At 38.7% G+C, this 23,480-nt stretch overlaps 1 pseudogene across 1 annotated transcript; it reads right to left on the bottom strand.

Moving 5' to 3' along the window:
• Positions 1-331: 331 nt before the first annotated feature.
• Positions 332-1,298, bottom strand: LOC308241782 (PIN2/TERF1-interacting telomerase inhibitor 1-like; annotated as a pseudogene). Its single transcript has one exon. The product of its transcript is annotated as a PIN2/TERF1-interacting telomerase inhibitor 1-like (transcript).
• Positions 1,299-23,480: the final 22,182 nt, after the last annotated feature.

Below are 23,480 nucleotides of genomic sequence, written 5' to 3'. Positions count from 1 at the left end.
TGTTTGTCTTCTGGATAGAAAGTATAGTGTCAGTCACCGGTGACTGACTGGGCACTTAACGTGTTAAAAGTTCTTCTGGGAATATGATTTGGGAGAAAATATAGTGATCAAATAAGACTCAGCAATCCATAGGCATGATAAAAGATGTGAACAAACTCTTTTTGGTGAACTTTGCTCTTACTTGAGGCCAAAGGAGTTTGCTTGGCAGTACCGTTGTGTCTGAGAGGTTAAAAGGCCCTGGCTCAACAGAATTTATTGAAAACCTTTCTTCTTTTTCTCCTTTTGTTTGCACTGGTGTTTCATCTAACATAGCATCCATCGCAACCTCAACTTACTTTTGTAGCTTTTCCTTTTCTCTACCTTTTTGAGGGTTTTGGTGGTAAGTCCTGGTCATCAAGGGCCACATGCAATCCTCTCTATTCTCAGCAGAAGCAGCAGAATTCTTGTCCCAGTGAGAGTCTCTGAGCTGCTGCTCAACCTGGTCTCTCTTTTTCTTGGTCTTGGGTTGGGTGTAATTCTCTACACTTTAATCTTTTTGCCTCTTTCTTTTTTTCCCCCCTTTTCCTTTCCATTTTGGGTCTCTGGAAGGTCAGGCCCTGAAACCATGACCTATGGTTTGTTCTTTAGCTCTGCCGTCTGCTTTGCAAAGGCTCCTGGATCTGGAGTGGCAGGGCTGAAAGCACCCTCAGGAGTCTTCTTACTCTGTCTTTTCCCCAAAATGCAGCCAAGATCTGTTTTGCTCAGAGATGATAGATCCTTCCCTTTTGTGAAGTTCATTTAATGAACACATTTCTGGAGATTTTGGACTTTTCTTCAAGACTGAAAGATTTATTTTCCTTGTTGTCTGAGGAGGAGACTGCTGTTTCCAGTCCATGGCAAGTGTTCAGTTTAGACAGAAGCTGATTACAATAATCCTAATGAGCAACGCAGTTGTCTTCATTATTGGTTGCAGTTCCAAGTCCCAGGTGGTTTTTTTTAACTTGAACTTTAATATGTTCTGTGACTCCTTGCATTTGAGTCTCTAAACCTTTTTCTTTAGATCATCTCATCTTCTCCAGCATCCGCTGGCCAAACTTGGAATCAACATTATGCCATGTGGTATTTCTTATATCCACAGCACACCTCTGCTTCCGACCATGCTCAGCCTGCATCGATGTATTGCAGAGCCCGTCACCACGCGGGCCTCCAGAATGAGCCTCCTGGCCTGGGCCACTGGGGCTAGTGGACTGCCAACTTGCAGAGAAGTTGGAACCACCGGACTTACATGCCAGGTGGACTGAAGTGGCTCCAGGAGGCATTTTTTTATCACCCTAGCTAGAAGAGACATCCTTCACTTTTTAATTCTTTACTCATTGTTTACATAAACACATAAACATGTGACTAGCACTTTAAGCAAACATACCATATTTATTTGAACATTTATTTCTTACTTTGTCAACACAAAAGCAGAAAGAGAATAAAGTCATCTGGTCAGAAGGTAGACAAGGTTTCCTCAGATAAGACTCTGTTTACCCAACATGTTTGCAGGTTAAATTTCCTTTTATTCTCTCAAATTAAAGAAAACTGATGGTAGCAACCCAGGAGTATAGGGGCTCCACATAACACTAGGATCTAGGCTCTTTCCTGCTTTCTGCTGCACCAGACTTAGATAATGACCCTATCCTTATGTTCTTAAGATATTGAACATTTCAGAAATGAAGGGCAAGGTCAAAAGGTAAAAATTGTGCTTAACAGCTAAAACAGCCTTCTCTGAGGAACTTTCCTAGAAGTCCAATCCAATAACTTTTGTTCTCTTTGCATTAATTAAGATTCTGTCAAATAACCACCTTATTCCTATAAGGGAACCTGGAAAAAGCAGTTGTTTTACCTGGGAGTGTTGTTTTTCTAAATAAAACTGGGTTCGCTAGTAAGGAAGAAAAGGAGAATACATATAGGGTAGGCAAGTAGTAATCTCAGTATAGTGCTTTTGAGGGCACTAGAACTATTGAAAAAACCTAACTCAGTTCTAGAATACCACCCATGACTTTAAACAATCTCTATTAAAAGCTATTTTGACCTATGGCTTATTGGCTTCATAGTTTAATTCTTGCTCATACTTTGGGTTTCAAATCTTCCCTGAATTCATTTAGCTCTGTCAGGTCTCCTGCCATATGTATTCAGAATACACTGCTCTTAACTTTGCAGCAGTTGTTACACTTGCAATTAAACAAGCCTCTAATTATTTAATTAATATCCATCCCCAGAGGAATGTAAATTCTTGAGGGCTCAGAAATCATCTGTTTTGTTCATTATTGTATATTCAGTGAAGGCAAGTGCCTTGCACGCAGGAAGTGATTAATGAATTCTTTTTAATCACTGAGTGGATCTATGAGTTAACAAATGAGTAAATGAATCTATCAGTATCTGTCTACCTTAAAGATTTCCTGCTTTGTTTGGCCTTATCACTGAGTTTCTCCATAATATTAAGGCTGACACTATGTCTTGAAAATATTTTCAACCCCAATGGTGCTTAAATTTTTCTCACATATAAGCAGTTCTATATAAAATCTGTGTTGTATAAAGACTTCCCTAAAAAATGTTCCTGTTTCTAAAAAAGAGAATTATCATTTGTAATCTCAGCAATAATGCAGAAGTATGGATATATCCACACAAAGTGATCAAGGACTAATTTTCACAAAATCATTACCATGGGTCTCCAGGAAGTTCAGTTTGGTTAATATTTTATGTGAGAATCACTTCTCTTTGCTATCAAAAAGGTGACTTTTAAATTTGATGCTTGGGCTTTCCATGACCAACTCTGACATTGGTTTTACAGGAAAAAAATGCATATTTCAGCAGATTAAAGTAAAACACGTGAAGAGAAATGGCCTACATAACCTTTCTCTTCCTGTAAATGTTAATGCTACTGAGGCAGAAAAAAAAAGCATAGATTATTGCCAGTTATAATAACTCTAATTGACATGAGATAATTTCTTCAGTTTTACCAACTCAATACAAATCCAAAAGTTAATTCTTTTCTAAGTTGAATGTGAAAAAGAAGAAAGTTAATGTAAGTTATTCTTTAAAATATATATATAATTGCTCCCAGAGCCAATTGGACATTTAAATAACACACTGAAATCATCTTGATAAACTTAGAAAATTTAGAAGAGGTAAATTTTGAATGTGATTTGTGAGAGATCTGTGACTCTGAGTCATAGCATTGTGAAAATTATTCATTAACTCTAGAGAAATCTCTACAAGGAATATTCAAATCAATTTATGTTCAAACTTTGAAATCAAATGACCTCTATTGTCATCTACTTATGTTCAGTAAGGCAAGAATTATCCCTTGCATAAAAAGAGGGATCATTTCAAGGTAGTGACACTGAAATACCACAGAACTTGAAATCAAAATTACTGAGTCATATCCACAGCCTTATATTAGCCTCAATGATCTCACCTACTCATCCAACCCATTCCCACCATGATCTATGCTGAAGATCATGTTCAGAAATATTTAGTGGGTCACTGTGCAGGAGAGGTGTCTTTCTCTTTTCTTTTGTTCCTGTGAGATTGTCAGTGAGGCAAGTCATAGAACTATTTATATTTGGAAGATGTCTCAATGATAATAAGCTAAGTGTGGGTAGAATGGTCCAGGCTTATTTTCTGTAAGCTATAAATATCTTAGCATCCTTATTACCTACTTCAAAAATGGTTATGATTATATCTAGACAGAGAGAATAGAAGTGATGACAAAGAGGAATAGACTATGAAGATGATAAAAAGAGAAGAGAGAAAGCAAGGTGATTAAGACGAAGAAGGTATGGAACAGGAGGAAATGAACATTGTGTAGACAGAGACAGGAGGTTCTGGTAATGTTAACCACTCAGGCAAATAACTCTTTTCCATTTGTGACACGCAGATTATAGATCTCAACAGCAAAGGGCAAATTATACATTTGAAATGTAGGAAACCTAATTATTCTTCCCTAATGTTTCTATATATTATCTGCTGAATAAAATATATTTTAAGTATGCCATCTTCTTCCAGATTTATAATGCTTATGCAACACTAAAGAATTATTCAAGTTAGCATGTATTTAATAGCACATTTTAGTGACACTAAATACTTGTTCATTAAATAGATCAATGATTTTTCAACCTTTTTCATCTCTTGGCACACATAAACTACTAAAATTCTGCACACCAAAAATACATTACATTTTTTTAAGATCTGACAAAAATAGGTATAATTTTCATTTCTTCACACATCATTTTTTATTTAAAAATCTAAGGGAAAAGAGGTCACTGTCCCTGACTAAATAGCCAATTATTGCATATCTAAAAAAATTCTTGTGGCACATCAGTGTGCCTGCCACAGAACACACATTGAAAATCGCTGGAATAGATAAAGAAGCAAAATAAGCAGAATGAAACATTAGATGAAAGGGCTTCAATGGTGCTATCACTATTTTTATATGGCTAAAGGGTATAGCCATCTAAAAACATCTGAAATATTTTTACCTCCCTAAGGAATAAAGATAATGATCATCTAAAATAAAAATGTTAATATCCTTACTTCTTCCTTTCCCTTCCTATGAAGAATTGCTATACTGTTACTTTCAGTACGATAAATAAAATACTATTTAAAAGATAATGTTTTCAAGTGCAACACTATTTTAGTATTGGTCTGTCAGCCGAACAATAAAAATGTACCGAGTTTTTACTAAGCACTGCCATTGGTGTCCACCTGTGATAAAGACACTGAAACTGTGTAACCTAGGTTCTAGCCCTGGCTCAGTAGTTTTGCTAACCATATGCCCCTGAGTATATTTTATGCCTCAATATGCTCAGTGGTAATATGGATAGAACAATAATAGCTCCCACCTCCTAGGGTTATTGAAAAGATTAAATGAGTTCATATAAGTGCAACACAGAGTGCCAGGCACATAGGTGAGAACTACTTAAATGTTAGCTATTATCATACCTCATTATTATTTTTTAAATATATATTTTTATTGATTTCAGGAGGATGGGAGAAGGAAAGAGAGATAGAAACACCAATGATGAGAGAGAATCACTGATCGGCTGCTTCCTGCACGCCCCCTACCGGGGATCGAGCCTGCAGCCCAGGCATGTGCCCCTGACCATAATCAAACTCTGGACTCTTCAGTCCGCAGGCTGATGCTCTATCCACTGAGACAAACCGACTAGGGCCATACCTCATTATTAATAGCTCAGATATGTGGGTGGTATTTGATTTTCCAAAAACAACTACTAAAAGTACTGTTTAAAAGTATTATATTCCTCAATGTCAGAAATAAATTAATTTTAAAATAAGCAGTTTAGAAAAATATCACTATCTATTTCAAATGATTAAATGCACAAAGACTGGCATGGAATTGTAACTTGATTATGAAACAAACATAATTTAATAAATATCTTTATTAGACATGAAAAATAAAACAGCAGGAAGGCCTCTATCATTTATTAACATTATTGAAGACATGTCATGCCAAAAACAACTTATTTTAACAATTTTCTATGCATTTCAGGAGGATGAATCAATTCTTTTTAAAAGTATTATTTATTGAACAATTTAAAATGCCTTTGCTATAGTTACTGGGAATCTACATTTCAGTATATTAAAGAAAATGTAATTTTTCTAGACCCAAGTTCTGGTTTTATAAAACACACTTTCAATGCCTTAAAGATATAACTATCTTGAGACAACTAAATTTCTGATTTGTAAAATCCATACTCCATATTAATGCCAGTATAATAAAAGGGAAAGTCAATGAAGCATGCACAAAAGCATGTGAAAAAGAAGACAAGTGTAAGAGAAAAAAGAAACGTCCATGCTTTCAGGTTAGAAAGCATTTAATTCATATATCTCATAAAGCCACTCCAAATCTGTGGGAGTATTCAGGGCAAATATAGAAAGTAAAAAATACACATAAAATAAAAGAAAAAAAATGAACAACAAAAACCAACAACCCATAAGTGGAAAAGAGTATGTGATAACTTATATCATACAGTCCTGAATAGAAAGGGAAAACTGGCATAAAACACTCTGTTTACCTGAAATAGATAATATCAAGTAGCTCTGAAAGAGGGGAGACACTGCATCCTGCCTCTACTGCCTGTTCCTGGCTGAAACACCCAAGACCATGGACTACCAGGCCAGTATAGATCATATTTGATGCAATCAGTTATTGCTCTATTTTCCTTTCCCATCACTACACTCATGCATTTTAAATAATATTCTCATTGTAAACATTTAAAACAGAAAACAGAAAAAGAAAGTCTCTCTCCTACCAACCTGCCTGACAAGATAACTCCTATATTATGTTACTGTTACTGAAACCAGTCTTTATCAATGAGCATGTGGCTCATTTCCACTTTTGCATTATTAAAAACAATTACACAGTAAATGAAGACACATGTATATTTCATAAGCTTCTGTGCAAATGTCAGTAAAATAAATTCCTGAAAATTTTAATTGTTAAGGCAAGGGATATGTGCAATTTAACCTTTGGTTGAATTTACCAAGTTGCTTCAGAAAGGTTTTATCCAAATAGTCTATTTATTTCTTCTACCCTTGCTAACACTGAGCACTGTCTTTTAAAAATCTTTTTTTTTAATATATTTTTATTGAGATGAAAGGGAGAAGAAGGGGGAGATAGAAACATCAATGATGAGAAAGAAGCATTGACCTGCTACCTCCTGCATGCCCCACACTGGGGATCAAGCCCACAACCCAGGCATATGCTCTGACTGGGAATCTATCTAACTGTGACCTCCAGGTTCATAGGTCGATAGGTCAACGCTCAACCACTAGGCCACACCACCTGGGCTTCAAAATGTTTTAAATAAGAAAACATAATTCCATTTTTAAAATTTATATTTCTTTTGTTTCAAGTGAATATGAGCATCTTTTCATATCTATATTAACAATCTACAGCTCATTTTCTAATTGAGTACTTCATTGTTTTTCTTTCTTGTTTTATAAATTCTTCTGTATTAAGAAAATAGCTGTTGTCTTCCATATATATTTAAAATGTTATTCCTAGCTTATAATTTATCTCTTGTCATTTATTTATAGCATTTGTTTTATGATTTAACATTTTCAGAGTTCTGTTTATTTGTAGTGAAGTATTTTAGAGTAATTTTTATTTAGTTTTTCTATGGAAAAGTATTTACCTCTTTGAAGGCAAATTTACCTGACATTTCCTTTATAGTTCCCCTGTTTTATGCTTTGTTCAAAAAGTCCTCTGAAATTAAAGATTATTTTTAATCCAAATTTGTCTTTAATTGAACCTTTAAATCTTTAATCAATTTCATTTGTTTCACAGGGAAAGTAATCAATTTATATTTCTACAACTCTTAAAAACCTGTCACTCTCTGGTTATAAAGATAACAATAGAGAAAAGGAGAATCAGGCACAGAACATGCATTGTAGGAAGACCCCATCATAAAAGCAAAACATTATAGTCATGGATAGAAAGAAAATACTCTCATAATAGTACTTAGTGCTGTAGTACTTTCCGTGAACTCTTTGAGTTCAAGGTGGAAAAAATAGGCTGGGGGCTAGGGGTGGAGTGATGAAAGGAATCTAGTTGCTCTAGATCAGGAATGGGGAATGTTGGCTGTGGGCCATAAGAGGACCGTGAAATCATTTGGTCTGGCCCTGCCAAGGCATTCAGTGTGAGTTTAAATGTTTGACCAAAGATAGCAGGCTAATTTTTAAGGTGATCATTTTGAATGGCCCACGAATGATGTTATAAATATCCAAATGGCCCTTGGCAGAAAAAAAAGTTCCCCACCCCTGCTCTAGATGAATGCCTACTAGTCATTGAAAATTGATAATATATATATGTATCATATATATATGTAATATATGTATATGTATGATATATATATATATATCAACTTGAACAATAGATATAGATTAGATGATCACCTATCACTCAATTCAATAGTGAGTAGGGTTAAAAGAAAGCCACAAAATCTATATGTTATATATAATAGGTTTAGATTGTTTTATCCAGTTTGATGTTTAAAAATGTATAGCTGCATGTGAGTTTGATAGAGCAAGATGATGAATGTTAAAGTCTTTGATTTGTTATTCTCTGCCTTTCTCCATAAGTTTGAAATATTTCCTAAACCCAAGATTTAAAATGGCATGTGGCCCTATCTGGTTTGGCTCAGTGGATAGAGCATTGGCCTGCGGACCAAAGGGTCCCGGGCTCGATTCCGGTCAAGGGTACATGCCTGGGTTGCAGGCTCGATCCCCAGTAGGGACATGCAGGAGGCAGCCAATCAATGATTCTCTCTTATTGTTGATGTTTCCATCTCTCTCTCTCCCTTCCTCTCTGAAATCAATAAAAATATATTAAAAAATAAAAAATAAAATGACATGTGAGAAAATAACATAACAAGAATATAAGTATATTTATATAGCTACTTTTAAGATGATAAGGATCTTATAATTGCAAAAATACTCAGAATAAAGGATCAAAAACTATTTTAAAAAAATTTAAAACTTTCATATGACATGATTATTGCAAAAAATTTACAGAGAAACAATAAATCCCAATTAGTATTTAACGATTCTTAGTAGTATAGTTGTTTTTAATGGAATTTTTTCTGAAGAACATGAATATCTCTTAGAAAGCAATAAGAAAAAAATTTAAATTCTACAACGGAAAAGAGAAAAGGACATACTTGGCTGAATTTAAACAAAATTAACCAATAAACAAAAGTCAATAATCAAAATAATAAAATTTAAATATTTACTGGAAATTGACCAAGATTCCCACCATAGGGAAGGACTCCCACAACACCAATCTCTGAAAGCCAACAGGTTTATACTCACAAGACTATCACTAAGAAGCAATTCTTAAGGGGTGCAGAACTCACCAGGGCTATTCCCCAAGGGCTCTTGCAGAAAGGGCAGGCAAAATCAACTATGTTCCAGTTTTTCCATAGTAAAGGTTAATCTGCATCCGTTTTAAATTAAATGTATACACACTTTGAATAATAATAATTTACTGGATGTTTAAAAATGTATACACACTTTAACAGCTGATAACTCACTTAATTTTCACTCCTTTTTTAGGCTTAACTGATTTAAAATAATGGGTGAGCCCAGACTAAGATTTGAACAAAGAAAACTTATCCACTAGACTTTTTTATGGGGATAAATAAAAGGTAAAGTTTACGGTACAAAATTGGCAACCGTTGACAAATGGAGGGCGTACAAATACCAAACAGTGATTTTGGATGTTTGTGATTCCATTGCTCCACATTATCAGCAGTGCCTGGACCAGAACAGTCATCAGTTTGAGAACAGGCTTTGACCAAAAAAATTATTCATTTCTGTAGATTCTTTAAAACTTTTTAAATGAACTATATATTAATAAACACTGACTTTATAATAATTCAAAGTGTGTATACATTTTTTGGGACACCCTATGTTTATAAACAATACATTGGATTTAGAGATGAGGTTTTCAAAATATTTCTAAAGCTTTCATTTTGGTTAACCAATTTAAATATTTTTCAAAATGAAAAGAAGGTGCTCAATTTTCAGTATTCTTAATATCCTCATTATTCCTTGATTCCTCCTCTCCTTCCTTCCAATAGTTAGTTAAGAACCACTGCCTTACCTTTCTCCTTTCCCAAGCAAAATATTTAATATCACAAAACATACTACACTCAGAAAGTCTTTTAGGCCAAATAATATAATATTATCTAAGATCTATAAAAATTGGATCTTTTAAAGGCCAATTAAATAATGGTTTTATACTGATCATTTTTAATGTATACTGTTAAAACCTAGACAATACAAATAAAAGTTGTTGTGCGGTGCCACTTGACAATGCAAGGAAGCTCTAATCAAACAATAGCAAAATGTGACCTTCTTAAATATTACCTGCTATGTTGCTGAAAAGTCTAATAATCAATGCACTATATTTCCTACTCTTGATTTTATGAATGTGCTTTATTCTCCGTTGTATTAAGTATGAAATATTGTCCCTGCTTTGATTTAAATCAATAAAGTTAATAAAGACATTTACTTCTCAGACTGTATCTGCACTGTCAGCATTCATGTAGTTCAAAAGGTGTTATCATATTAATCAGTGGTTATATCATCATTTAATGATGTTCCTAAGCATCAAAAAGTGCTCATAATATAATTATACAATAGGTTTTTTTATAGATGAAATAATAAGATAATCAAATTACATTTGGATGAACAGGGAAATGTTAAGTGTGAGCTGGAATCAGAATACATGCTCTTTATTCTATCTGTTAAATTGAAAAGAGATTCATTTGAACAGATTAAATCAAATTATTTCTTAGGGATATTAAATAAACTTAGTATGAAAAAAATAAGGACCAATATATTGGTCTTCTAATACTGTGTAACAAATTGCCACAAACACAGTGATTTAAAATAATGCCCATTTATTAGCTCACTGTTCTGTAGGTTAGTAGTCTGGGGTAGGCATGGCTGGATTCTATTCTCAGGGAACCACAAGCTAAAAATCTAAGTGTAAATCATGCTGGGCTCTTAACCTTGAAGCTCAGGGGAATAATCTACTACCAAACTAACTCGGGTTGTTGACAAAAGCCATTTCCTTGCAGCTATAGCAAGTCCTTATTTCCATACTGACTATTAACTGAGGGCCTCTCTCTGCTTAGAAACCTCCAAATTCCTATTCAGCATCTGTCTCCATCTTCAAAACAGCAACAACCTATTCAGTTCCCCCAGAATTCTAATTTATTTGGCTTCTTTCATCCCCAGTTGGAAAAAGTTCTCTACTCTTAAGGGTTTACCATTGGACCCATTTAGATAATCCAGAATAATATCCCTATTTTAAGGTAAACTGTGCCATATACAAAATTTATCACAGGAGTAATAATTCATCATATTCAAAACTTCCAGGGATTAGAACACGACTTCTTTGGGAGACATTTAAAAAATTCCATCAAGTTTCATTAAGCAATGAATAGAGGATTATTTTTAAGACTAGAGGCCCAGTGCACGAAATTCATGCACGGGGCCCAGCCTGCACCCTCTCGAATCTGGGACCCCTCAGCCCAGCCTGCACCCTCTCGAATCTGGGACCCCTTAAGGGATGTCCGACCGCCCGTTAAGGCTCGATTCTGGGCCTAAACGGGCGGTCGGCCATCCCTCTCACAATCCAGGACTGCTGGCTCCCAACCATTCGCCTGCCTCTACCTGATTGCCCCTAACCGCTTCTGCCTGCCAGCCTGATCACCCCCTAACCACTCCCCTGCCAGCCTGATTGATGCCTAACTGCTCCCAGGCTGGTCTGATTGCCCCTAACTGCCCTCCCCTGCAGGCCTGGTCACCCCTAACTGCCCTCCTCTGCTGGCCCGGTCACCCCTAACTGCCCTCCCTGCTGGCCTGATCACCCACAACTGCCCTCCCCTGCAGGCCTGGTCTCCCCCAACTGCCCTCCCCTGCAGGCATGGGTCCCCCCCAACTGCCCTCCCCTGCAGGCATGGGTCCCCCCCAACTGCCCTCCCTTGCTGGCCTGGTCTCCCCCAACTGCCCTCCTCTGCTGGCCTGGTCACCTCTTACTGCCCACAACTGCCCTCCCCTGCCGGCCATCTTGTGGCAGCCATCTTGTGTCCACATGGGGGCAGCCATCTTTGACCATTGGGGGCGGCCATCTTGTGTCTTGGAGTGATGGTCAATTTGCATATTACTCTTTTATTAGATAGGATGAGAACAACAACTGTGTATTAATAGTTAATATTAATTGAGCTATAGCTAGAGGAACTAAAATTCAGTAAGTGAGTCAAAAACATCTTTATAACCTGTTACTTAATATTGGGTATATATGAATTAATTTAATGTCCTGACAGTATTTAATTTCATATTTTAAGTAGTTGACTAAAGTATTCATTGAAAATCTGTTATAATATCAAGTTACATTGTCACCATTTTTACAATTATAGACAAGATATTTGAAAGTATAAAAGTATTATTTTCCATTAATGTTTGTAAAGCAAACAGAAGGAATGCAATGAAGCATCCATTTTGCTATCATGAGGCAATCATGAGAATAACCATATGTTAAGTTTGGAGGAGTAGAAAATAGGAAGAGCTTGCTGCATCAGCCCTGGGCTGCCAACTTTCAGATGCCACGTTATGTGACAAAAACAAATTTCTGTTTGGTCAGCACTGTAATGGGGCTTTTGTTACATGCAGTAGTAGAACAATAGCTAAAACTGATAAACAGCTAAGAAGAGACTTAGTGTACTGGAAGATAGCACTGAAGAAATAACCCAAAATACTAAAGAGATAACTAGTTGAAAAACTTAACAAAGAGATTAGGAGAAATGAATGAGAATTCCTAGAATGCATCTAATAGGAATTCCACAAAGAGTTAATTGGGAGAATTCTGGAGAGATCCTATCTACAAAGGTCATGGCTGACATTTTTCCAATATAAATGAAATATGAATTCTCAGATTCAGGTTACTGAATCAAATTCCAATGAGGATAAGTAAAAAATAAATACACACCTAGATGTATATAATGAAGCAACAGAATATCAAATAAAAGATTAAAAAATAGAAAAATAAAAGATTACATACAGCTGTAGAGAAAATAATATTCTCTAGATAATCTAAACAGAACAGATTTATTACAACATATTAGTAGCTTATATCAATGTTAGTGGACCAATAAATGGATTCTAGGCTGAACTTACAGGAATGCATTTTGAAATATACCTCGGCTCTAGGCTGCCATGTAAAATGCTACTCCTTGCATGTTATTCCTGGAAATTTTCACAGGTAGTGATCCAAACATGATTGTGTTTTGCCCTTCAAATGCATTTGTGTAAGCCTGAATATGTAATTGAGTTAATGGAATTGAGAGACAGTGCATGAGGACTTCTTTGCTGGGGAGAATATATTAGTGTGGCTTAACTAACAGTTGTAGCAAGGAAAAATAGCTTGAGCATGTGGCATCCTGACCAAGAGGCAGTGACTAGGTTCTGGGGCCAGCAGCTCTAGTGGCAACCTCCCAGTTAGGCAGGTGATAACCAGTAATCTATATATATAAAAAGGCAGTGTCTGTCACGGCCAGGATGAACAAACAACCAGTCGCCTCCCCGCAGCCCATAGGGGACTGGCGAGCTGCGGCGGGAGGCAAGCAGTGAGCGGCTTGCGCTGGGCCAGCCCCTACCTTTTCCCTGCCAGCTGCGCAGTGGAGCCCGTGCTAGGGGGAGGCAGGAGAGTTGAGTCGCACACCCCACCAGGTTCTCAGACCCTCCCGCCAGCGTAGAAGCCACGGATGCCAGCGCTTTGTTATCTGCCACAACTCCAAGGCCCTGGTGCTGCCTGGGCAGAAGTTTTCCGTGCCTCACCTATCCGGCCCAGGGCCAGTTACTCTTGCCACCTGTTGCCTGCCTGCTGCTCAGACACCCAAACCAGGGACTTGCTGCAGGGCAGGCCCAGACACTCCTTCCCACCACCAAGAATCAGTGGCCTTGATGGTGCCTGAGCCCGTGACCCACCCCTGTGCGGTTGGGTCTGGGCTAGGGATCCACAGCCTCTCCTCCCCAACGTCCCACCCAGCAGTGGGGAAGGGGGCAGCCTCCCTCCTTTCCAGCCCATCCTAGCGCAGAGGCTGTGGCGTGTCCCCGCCCCCAACACCCTCCAAAACCCTGGGAAGAAGTGCCCGCCCACCCAGCTGGGACCAGCCCCTCAGGCTCCCCACCCTCGTGAGCCTACACCCTGCCTCGCCAGTGGCTGCCACTTCCCTCAGCCATCAATCCACCGGCTCGGGAGGAGAGGAGAGGAGGAGGGAAGCTGTCGGTGCAACTCTGTGGGTTTCAGCCAGCCTGCCTGAAAGCTCTCCCCGTGTGCCTCCCTGCCTCTGCTGGTGGGACCCCACCCCTGAGGTGCATTCGTCGGGGTTGCCACCATCTTGGGAAGGTCAACACCCGGCTGACTGCCAAGGCCTCAGGCAGTAGACACCCCGTGGTTGCCATGACAGAGAGGTCATGGAGGGTCAAGACACTGCCTCTGGTTGAAGCAGGTGCTGTGGGAGTAAAGGGACCAGAAAAAAATGGTTATGTCCAACAGCCATCTAACTCCACACATGGTGTGCGAATTAGTCATTGTTAAGACCGAATTTAGTACTGGTGTGCCCCATTTTAAGCAGACCCCCCAAAAAGACTTACCATGTTGATAATTCACTTTACTACAGAAAAAAAATGCACAAAGATTCTTGAAATAAGCAAAATATTTTGCACCTCATAGTATGAAATGTTTAAACATCATTAAAAATAATCTCTGTGGGTAAAGGGAGTTAATATTTGGAAAATCTAATATACCCAATTCAAAATATCATTCAGAAATGCATCTACTATGTAAAATCAAAGGTATCTAGGGTTTGGAAAAAGCAACTTTACTCAACTCTACCTGCTCATCTCCTCAGCCTTATGCTTTGCTCAATAAAGAGATAGAACAGAAGGAAAAGTAATGCCTCATGGCACTGAAATTTATCAGTTTCTTCAACAAATATTTATAAAAGTTGTACTAACTTTGTGCCCATATTATAGAAACATAATACATCTCTGTCCCTATCTTCAAAGTGCTTAAAGTCTCTGTGAGTTCTTGATAAGGTAAACCCGTAAACAGCCAAAGAAGGAGCAGGTTCCAATACAATTCTTATAAAAATTACTGAGTAAAAAACTGTCCTTACTCTCCCTCTAGAACAAGAATTAAAAGGAGCAAATAAATATAATGAATGAATCTGAACTCCTTTGGGGACCCCAACCCTCAGGGACTAACAGGTTTTGTGAGGCCTAACGTTTACTGAACCTGAAGGACTAATTTTGCCCCCTGGTGGTCAGTGCGCTCCCACAGGGGGAGTGCCGCTCAGCCAGAGCCCTGAGCTGGGTTCACAGTGGCAAGCGCAGCAGCGGTGGCAGGAGCTTCTCCCGCCTCTGTAGCAGAGCTAAGGATGTCTGACTGCTGGCTTAGGACTGCTCCCCTGAGGACATCCCCCAAGGGCTCCCAGACTGCGAGAGGGTACAGGCCAGGCTGAGGGACCCCAGCCATATGCACATTGGGGGCGACCAGGCCGGCCGGGGAGGGCTGTTAGGGGTGACCACGCAAGCAGGCAGAGGTGGTTAGGGGTGACCAGGCAGGCAGGGGAGCAGTCAGGGGCATTAGGCAAGCATCAGCAAGTGAGTGGTTAGGAGCCACTGGTCCTGGATTGTGAGAGGGATGTAAGACTGCCGGTTTAGGCCCAATCCCACAGGCAGTCGAACATCCCCCAAGGTGTCCCGGATTGGAGAGGGTGCAGGCCAGGCTGAGGGACCCCCCCTCATGCACGAATTTCATGCACCAGGCCTCTAGTCTATATATATGAAAGGCTAAGTGACAAACCATCCGACTATCCGACCAACCGACTGGCCGGTACATATGATGCGTACTGGCAATTTAAAAAAAGACGTTGACTCACACATACACAAAACATGTAAAGCTGGTGTTTCAATCTGTCATTGTCGATCATGAATTTGGTTGTTTTTGTTGAAATTCAACGTGAACCACATCATGATTTATTCATCAACCATCTGACTGACTGATCGGCTGGTACATATGACGCGCACTGGCAATTTAAAATAAATGTTGACTCACGCATGCGCAATACATATAAAACTCTCGCTAGAGCCGATTGCATGCATGTTTTAGTTTTATAATACTACTAGGGGCCCAGTGCACAAATTCGTGCACCTTGAAAGGAACTGTGGGCTACGAGGTTGGGTGGGCATAGGGACAGGTCTCGGCCCATCCTTTGCGCCCCCGCCCAGCCTCTCCCGCCACAGCTCTGGTCCCCTCTCTGCTGGAAGCCCCGCTCCCACTGCCGCCACTCCCACGCACTGACAGCGCCAGCCCTGCTGGCACCTGCTGACGGCACAGAGCAATTGGGGCCGGCGCCATCAGTGAGTGCAAGTGGTGGCTGCTGCCCCAATCGCCCCTCAGGAGGAGGGGGAGGTGGAGAAGCCCTGAGGGGCGATCGAAGCTGGCAGCTGCCACTTGCATCTGCTGACGGCACTGAGTGATCGGGACCTGCACCAGGTGCCGGCAGCAGGTGCGAGTGCCAGGCAGAACTGTGGCACACGAAAGCAAAGAATTTTCAGTAACCACCAAAGGCTTGCCCTGACGACAGTGACTGGCTCCCTGCCTTGGTGTGGTGCCCTCGTTCACCTGCTCCACCATCCCACCACAGGTGACACCCATCATGTTCTGTGCTCTGCCACCTGCTGCCGGCGGCCACCATGTTCCACACGTGCCCCCTGGTGGTCAACGCATGTCATAGCAACTGGTTGTTCGATTGTTCGGTTGTTCTGCCATCTGGTCTATTTGCATATTAGGGTTTTATATAGAGAGATATTATATACTAGAGGCCTGGTACACGAAATTTGTGCACTCGGGGGGGGGGGGGAAGTCCCTCAGTCTGGATTGCAAGAGGGTGCAGGCCAGGCCAAGGGACCCCACCAGTGCACGATCAGGGCTGGGAAGGGACGCAGGAGGTTGGCCAGCTGGGGAGGAACCACGGGAGGGTTCTAGGGCATGTCCAGCCCATCTCACCCAGCCCTGATCGGCCTGACCCCAGCAGCAAGCTAACCTACTGGTTGGAGCGACTACCCCCTGGTGGTCAGCACGTCATAGTGAGTGATTGAGTGGCCTTAGTATATCATTAGCATATTACACTTTGACTGTTTGAACAGACGACTGGACACTTAGCATATTAGGCTTTTATTATATAGGACTAGAAGCCCGGTGCACAAACTTTGTGCATGGGGGTGGGGGGTCCCTCAGCCCGGCCTGCACCCTCTCTAATCTGGGACCCCTCGGGGGATGTCCGACTGTCAGACATGCCTCTTGCAATCCGGGACCGCTGGCTCCTAACCACTCACCTTCCTGCCTGCCTGATCACCCCTAACCCCTCTGCCTGCCTGCCTGATTGCCCCTAACCACCTCTGCCTGCCAGCCTGATCAGCCCTAACTGCTCCCCTGCCGGCCTGATCACACCCTAACCACCTCTGCCTCAGCCCTGCACCCGGAACCCAGGATTCCCTCCTCCAGCCGGCTGCAGGCACCCAGGACTCAGGCTTCCCTCCTTCTGGCCAGCCACAGGCATCCAGGACCCAGGCTGGCCGCAGGTGCCCAGGACCACGGGCAGGCGGCTTCACCTGGGTCACAGCCGCAGGTGCCTGGGATGGCGGGGAAGGCGGCTTTTCTCCCTCTCCCGGGCCACAGCCACAGGCGCTGGCGCCTGGGACCACAGGGTGGGCAGCTTTTCTCCCTCTCCCGTGTCGCCGGCCCTCCGCCCTCGCAGCCACTGTGGCTTTGTCTGGATGGACATGCAGAAGACATCCGGTCTAATTAGCATATTACCCTTTTATTAGTATAGATACTATTTTGACATGTAATTTTTTGCAGTGATGTAATTACTGCATGTATCTTTCTTATAATTAATTTCCTTCAATGTGCACAAATCCATGCACTGGACCACTAGTATAGATAATAAAAGAGAAGCTTAAATATTAGTCAACCTCTTTTGCAGTGAAGAATCTGACATTAGAAAAAAGAATATAAGCAAACATCAATAATGAACCCTATTCATTCAACAACCAAAATAAATAGGATCATTTTAAAACTTGGAATATGTGATATAAAAATTAGTTATTTAGCACTTCATTGGAAACACTTTATTGACCCATTATTATTTGTGTTTACCAATTCATGCAATGATCATCTTAATGACTAATATTTGTTATCAGAATGTGTTTTTCTTGTATTTTTGTAACATATCAATTTGTCTTATCTCCCTAAGTAATTTTTACAACTTTATTTATGAATACTTGACATATAGTAAACTTCACATATTTAAGTGTACAATCTGACAAGGTATGGCATATCACATGCATGAAATAATCACAGAAATCTAGATAATAAACATTTTTCAGCCCCAAAGGTTACCTTATCTTCTTTTGTAAGCCATTCCACCTTCTACCCACATCCATATGTAAACAGTGATTTGCTTTTTACTATGCATTAGATTCCATATTATAGTTTCATATATTATTTAATAATTTGTCTCTACCTTCTTTCACTTAGCATAAGGATTTTTGAGATTCACCATGTTCTTGTATGTATCCATATTTCATTCATTTTATATTTGTAGTATTCCATTGTATGGATACACTACACTGTTGATTATTCACTAGCTGATAAACAGTTATATTGTCTCCAGGTTTTGCTTAATAATAATGGTTTTGATTAATAACATTGCCATAAACACTGTCATACCAACTCCTCATTTCTCTTGAATAAATACCTCAGAGCAGAACATTTAGGTCGACAGTAGGCAAATTTTAAATTTTGGGACTTTTGAAGAAACTGCTAAATTGCTTTTCAAAGTGGTTATACATGATTATCTCTTTATATATTTATATTGCAATTACATCAATTTTTAAAATATTTTTCTCAAAAGGCCAAAAAGCCTCTGAAATACTGGCCTAAAAAAAAGATGAGAGTCTAATGACTTTTAAGGGGAAAAAATGAAGAAAAAATAGGGAATCCATTGTAATATCAAATTAAGTAGAATAAACATATATATGAAAAAAAGGAATCATTCCAGGCAATATGAAAATAAACAGATAATGTTCCTCAATTTTTTTTTATATTTTATTGATATTTTACAGAGAGGAAGGGAGAGGGATAGAGAGTTAGAAACATCAATCAGCTGCCTCCTGCACACCCCCTACTGGGGATGTGCCCGCAACCAAGGTACATGCCCTTGACCGGAATCGAACCTGGGACCCTTCAGTCCGCAGGCCCACGCTCTAGCCACTGAGCCAAACCGGTTAGGGTGTTCCTCAATTTTTTTAAAGACATTAATACTATTCTTGGATGAAGTTCTTCCAGAGGAAAGATCCTAGTTATCTTTGTGCCCAACTGTTATCACAGTGACTGTGACATAACAAGATTGTAATAGTGTTTTATTAGAATCAGAACCATGAACTTAGATAAGCTAATATAGGAAACAGAATGTATAATAGTGTATATATATTAAGAACTTATAAAGTAAAATATTTTAAGCCACAATTGGACTCTAATATGTAATTTTTCTTACTGCTATTTCTCAGCGGTAAGTCTTCATATCAAAATTGTTTTATCTTTTATTTCTCAGGCTTGTAACTATACAACAAAAAGTTATTAAAATACTTGAGATGTGGCATATTAGAAAAACAGTGACAACTGAAAAAAATAAAACAAAGGGCACTATGAAAAACAACCTTATATGCAAAATAAATAAACCACACAGGAATGAAAGTAAAAAGTTAACTTAATTAAAAATTTAGCTGGTAACACAGTTCATCTATTTCACTATGGCAAGCCATCAAAATAATTATGATTCCATGAATGTAATCTAATCTCAGGCGAATGCTAAAACGTCTGTCTTCCAATTAGCACATTAGTGGGACTTGCATAATTAAATCAATTGGATACCAGTAGAAAGAAAGCCCCCTTAGTGTGCACTGTGAGACTCATATAAAGAAACAGATGTAATCATGTATTTACAATGCACGTTAGGAAATTGTTGGCAAATGTTTAAAAGGTGATTTTTTTTTTTTTTTTACTTTTGCAAACAGCAAATCAAAGGTCTAGAAAAGGTCTTAAACGCTAGTGAAATGCTCAAATGTGCAAATTCAGATTTTTAAAATCTACTTTGTTAATGCTTCTGTTATAATTGAGCAATGATGTCTTAAAAGCATATTTCCAAATTTGAATGTGGGACCATAAAAATGGGTAAATTAATTTTCTAAATATGAATGCCATATTAGAAGGTAATTAGGAAGTCCTCGGAGATATTTATCATTAAATTACATGCTGCCTCCTTTGTTCTCTACAGTTTAGGGAAGTGCTTTACTTTCTTTGAACATCATTCCCAGACTAATCATCATACACAATTTAAAAGTTAAGAATATCTTACTGCATGTAAGTTTTAAAATATTTTTTAAAAGTTTTTAAAGCCCTAGCCAGTTTGGTTCAGTGCACAGAGCATTGTCCAGCAGACTGAAGGGTCCTGGGTTTGCTCGATCCCCTGCCCCAAAGTGTGGGAGGCAACCAATTGATGTGTCTCACATCAATGTTTCTCTCTCTCTATCTCTCCCCCTCCTTTCCACTCTCTCTAAAAATCAATGGAAAAATATACTTGGGTGAGAATTAACAACAACAACAAAGTTTTTAAAATTTTTAAAAGAAGATAATACAATTAATAAAATGCATAAAATATCATTTTTACTTTTCATTATTACTATTTAAATAATATTTCAAAAGAGTTTGCATGTGTTTACTTTCTGCATATAGATTCATGTGGTCTCTTAGTTTGATAATAAGCCAGAAAAAAAAAAGAGAAAAATTGTGAACTAGGACACAGCAGCATTTAGATAAAATGTTTTCATGCAAGATCTTTGGCACTTGTTTCAATGGCTTCAGATCATTCAGAACCTCTATTTCTGTAGCTATAATTAAAAGGGGGGGGGGGGTGCGGTGCTGGGCTGGTGTGGCTCAGAGTTTGAGCGTGGTCCCATGCACCAAGAAGTCATAGGTTTGATTCCTGGTCAGGTCATATGCTGGAGTTAAGGACTTGATCCCTAGCAGGAGGCATGCAGTAGGCAGCCATCGATGATGTTGTTGCTCTCTCATCAATGTTTCTATCTCTCTCTCTCCCTCCTCCTTCCTTTCTCTCTAAAATCAATAAAAACAAATTTAAAAGGGGGGGATTGGGATGGCAAAAGAGCAACTAGTAAAGACAGAAAGGATGCCCAATCAAATAAGAAATAGTACAGGTGAAAGAATATTGTCTTCATACATCAGCAAAAATGTCAAGATATATTTCCTTTGGAAGCAGCATTGTACTGAAAAGAAGCCTTGAGAAGAGAATCAAGATTCCTGATTTCTAGTTCAGGATCTATTACAGTATACCTGGAACATTAGGGAATCCCAAAAATCAAATACTCCTACAGTAAAAATAATCTTGGTGGTTAAGAAGTTATGACCATGTATGAGGTAGGTAAAGAGTTGACATCACTAGATATAGAGTTTATAAAAAATGCAAATTACCTACATGAACTAAAGTACAATATTGTTCTTTGCTCAATGTTCTGGCATTTTTAAATGCCAAGAAAAAAAGCCTTCAGGGATAAAAAGGAGCATGTTCCAGTTGAGGGGCTGGGATGACTCTACAAAACACTTAAAAATAAATGCGGACTACACCTAACAAGACTTCAGTTATCAGTTTAAAAAAATGCCAGCCAGTTTTGTTAACATAATTTTAATGCTGACAATTTAAAATGTTCTTTTTTAAGACCAACAATCCAATTTACAAATAAGCAAATGACCTAAATAGACACTTCTCCAAAGTGGACATACAGAAGGCCAAGAGACATATGAAAAAATGCTCAAAGTCACTAATCATCAGAGAGACACAAATTAAAATGACAATGAGGTATCACCTCACACCTGTCAGAATGGCTATCATCAAAAAAATCAATAGATACTGGAGAAGATGTGGAGAAAGGGGAACCCTAATACACTGCTGGTTGGAATGCAGACTGGTACAGCCACTGTGGAAAACAATATGGAGTTTCCTCAAAAAATTAAAAATGGAATTCCCATTTGACCCAGTAATCCCTCTTGTAGGAATATATCCTAAGAAACCCAAAACACACATCAGAAAGATGGAGTAGGTCACATGAAAGGGAATGCTTCTGATCTTAAGAAGATAATAGAGGCTCTTCTGGCTGACAGCAAGAAAACAGGGACTTCACCATACACCTGCAAAGCACTAAATTCTTTTTTTTTTTTACTTTATTGTTATTGTTTACACTATTACAGATCTTCCTATTCCCCTCCCCTCTTTGCCCACCTCCACCCTGCCCTAGCCCTCTTCTTCTATCTGGCCATCACTGCACTGTATATATATATATATATATATATATATATATATATATCCCATCGAAACATAACAGTATATATATATATATATATATATATATATATATATATATATATATATTGCTAATCCTTTCACCTTCTTTTGTGTCAACAACTGGAATATGCTTGAAAACATTTTATTCTCCAGAACCTCTGAAAAAAACATGGCTCTACAAACAGCTTGGTTTTGTCTTATGAGATCCTAAGCAAAGACCCAGCTGAGCCACGCTACATCTGGTCTTCTGACCATAAGAAACTGTGAAATAATAAATAGGTGTGATTTTAAGATGCTAAATTTGTGGTAATTTGTTATAGCAGTTGTAGAAATCTAATACGTTTCCTTACTGGTCATGTTGAATCCTGTGTAACCCACTCCAACTCATTCTCCACATGACTGCTAGAATAATCTTTCTAAAATTTGACTATTTTTGTCATTCCTCTGTTTAAAACCATCACTTAAAACTCATTGCCTTCTAACTAAAGTTCTAACTCCTATGCATGGCCATATAAGACCCTTGTTTGATATAGTATTTGTTTATTCTTCCAGCCTGTTCACTCACCACAATCTCCTCACACTCTGGGTTCTAAATATAAATATTCTGAATTATTTTTGTTCCAAAAAGTTGCAAAGCAAAGGAGCCTTTGTACATGCTGAACACTGCATGGAATATTCTCCTTTTAATTCAGTTCACTCAACCTTTAGGACTCAGATTAAACACTGCTGAACCCCCTCAGGCTGGGGTAGGCAGTCTGCCTACATTTACTTCTATCAGAGTGTCTATCATTATTTACTGCAAAATTGCATATATTTTTCAATTTTCCCACTAACATGCAAGCTATAGAAGATTTCGTATTTTATTCTTCCAAGTAGTTCAAGTAATCCTTGCCATAACAACAACAACAAAAAAATGGAAGTTGAAATTTTAAAGAATCTATTTATTTGGCCCTAGCTGGTTTGGCTCAGTGGATACAGCGTCAGCCTGTGGACTGAAGGGTCCCAGATTCAATTCTGGTCAAGGGCATGTACCTCGGTTCTGGCAATCACGTTGGTGTTTCTCTCTGTCTCTCCCTTTCCCTTCCACTCTCTCATAAAATCAATGGAAAAAATATCCTTGGGTGATATTTTTTAAAAAAAATATTGATTCGAAATACAGTAGAAAATAAGAGGAAAGTTAAAATAGTAACTATTAAAAGCAATCTTAATTTTTTTACACTGATGGCATTGTTTCCTCTGCCTTCACAATATTTAATACTATATTTTTAGTAATTGAAATTACTTTAAATTTACTTTACTTCAAAATGTTTTCCCCTAAGAATAGCTCAGAAAATATTATCATTTTTTGGTTAGGTATACTTTCTAAGTACAAAATATCAAATTCATGGCCTCATTTCCTCAAAAGAATAGTCAGTTTCTAGCTAAATTTTTTTT

This window comes from Plecotus auritus (genome assembly GCF_963455305.1).
Source record: "Plecotus auritus genome assembly, chromosome: 1".
NCBI classification, from domain to species: Eukaryota; Metazoa; Chordata; class Mammalia; order Chiroptera; family Vespertilionidae; genus Plecotus; species Plecotus auritus.
The sequence above is the reverse complement of the archived record's forward strand: the minus strand, read 5'-3'. Positions and strand labels throughout refer to the sequence as shown.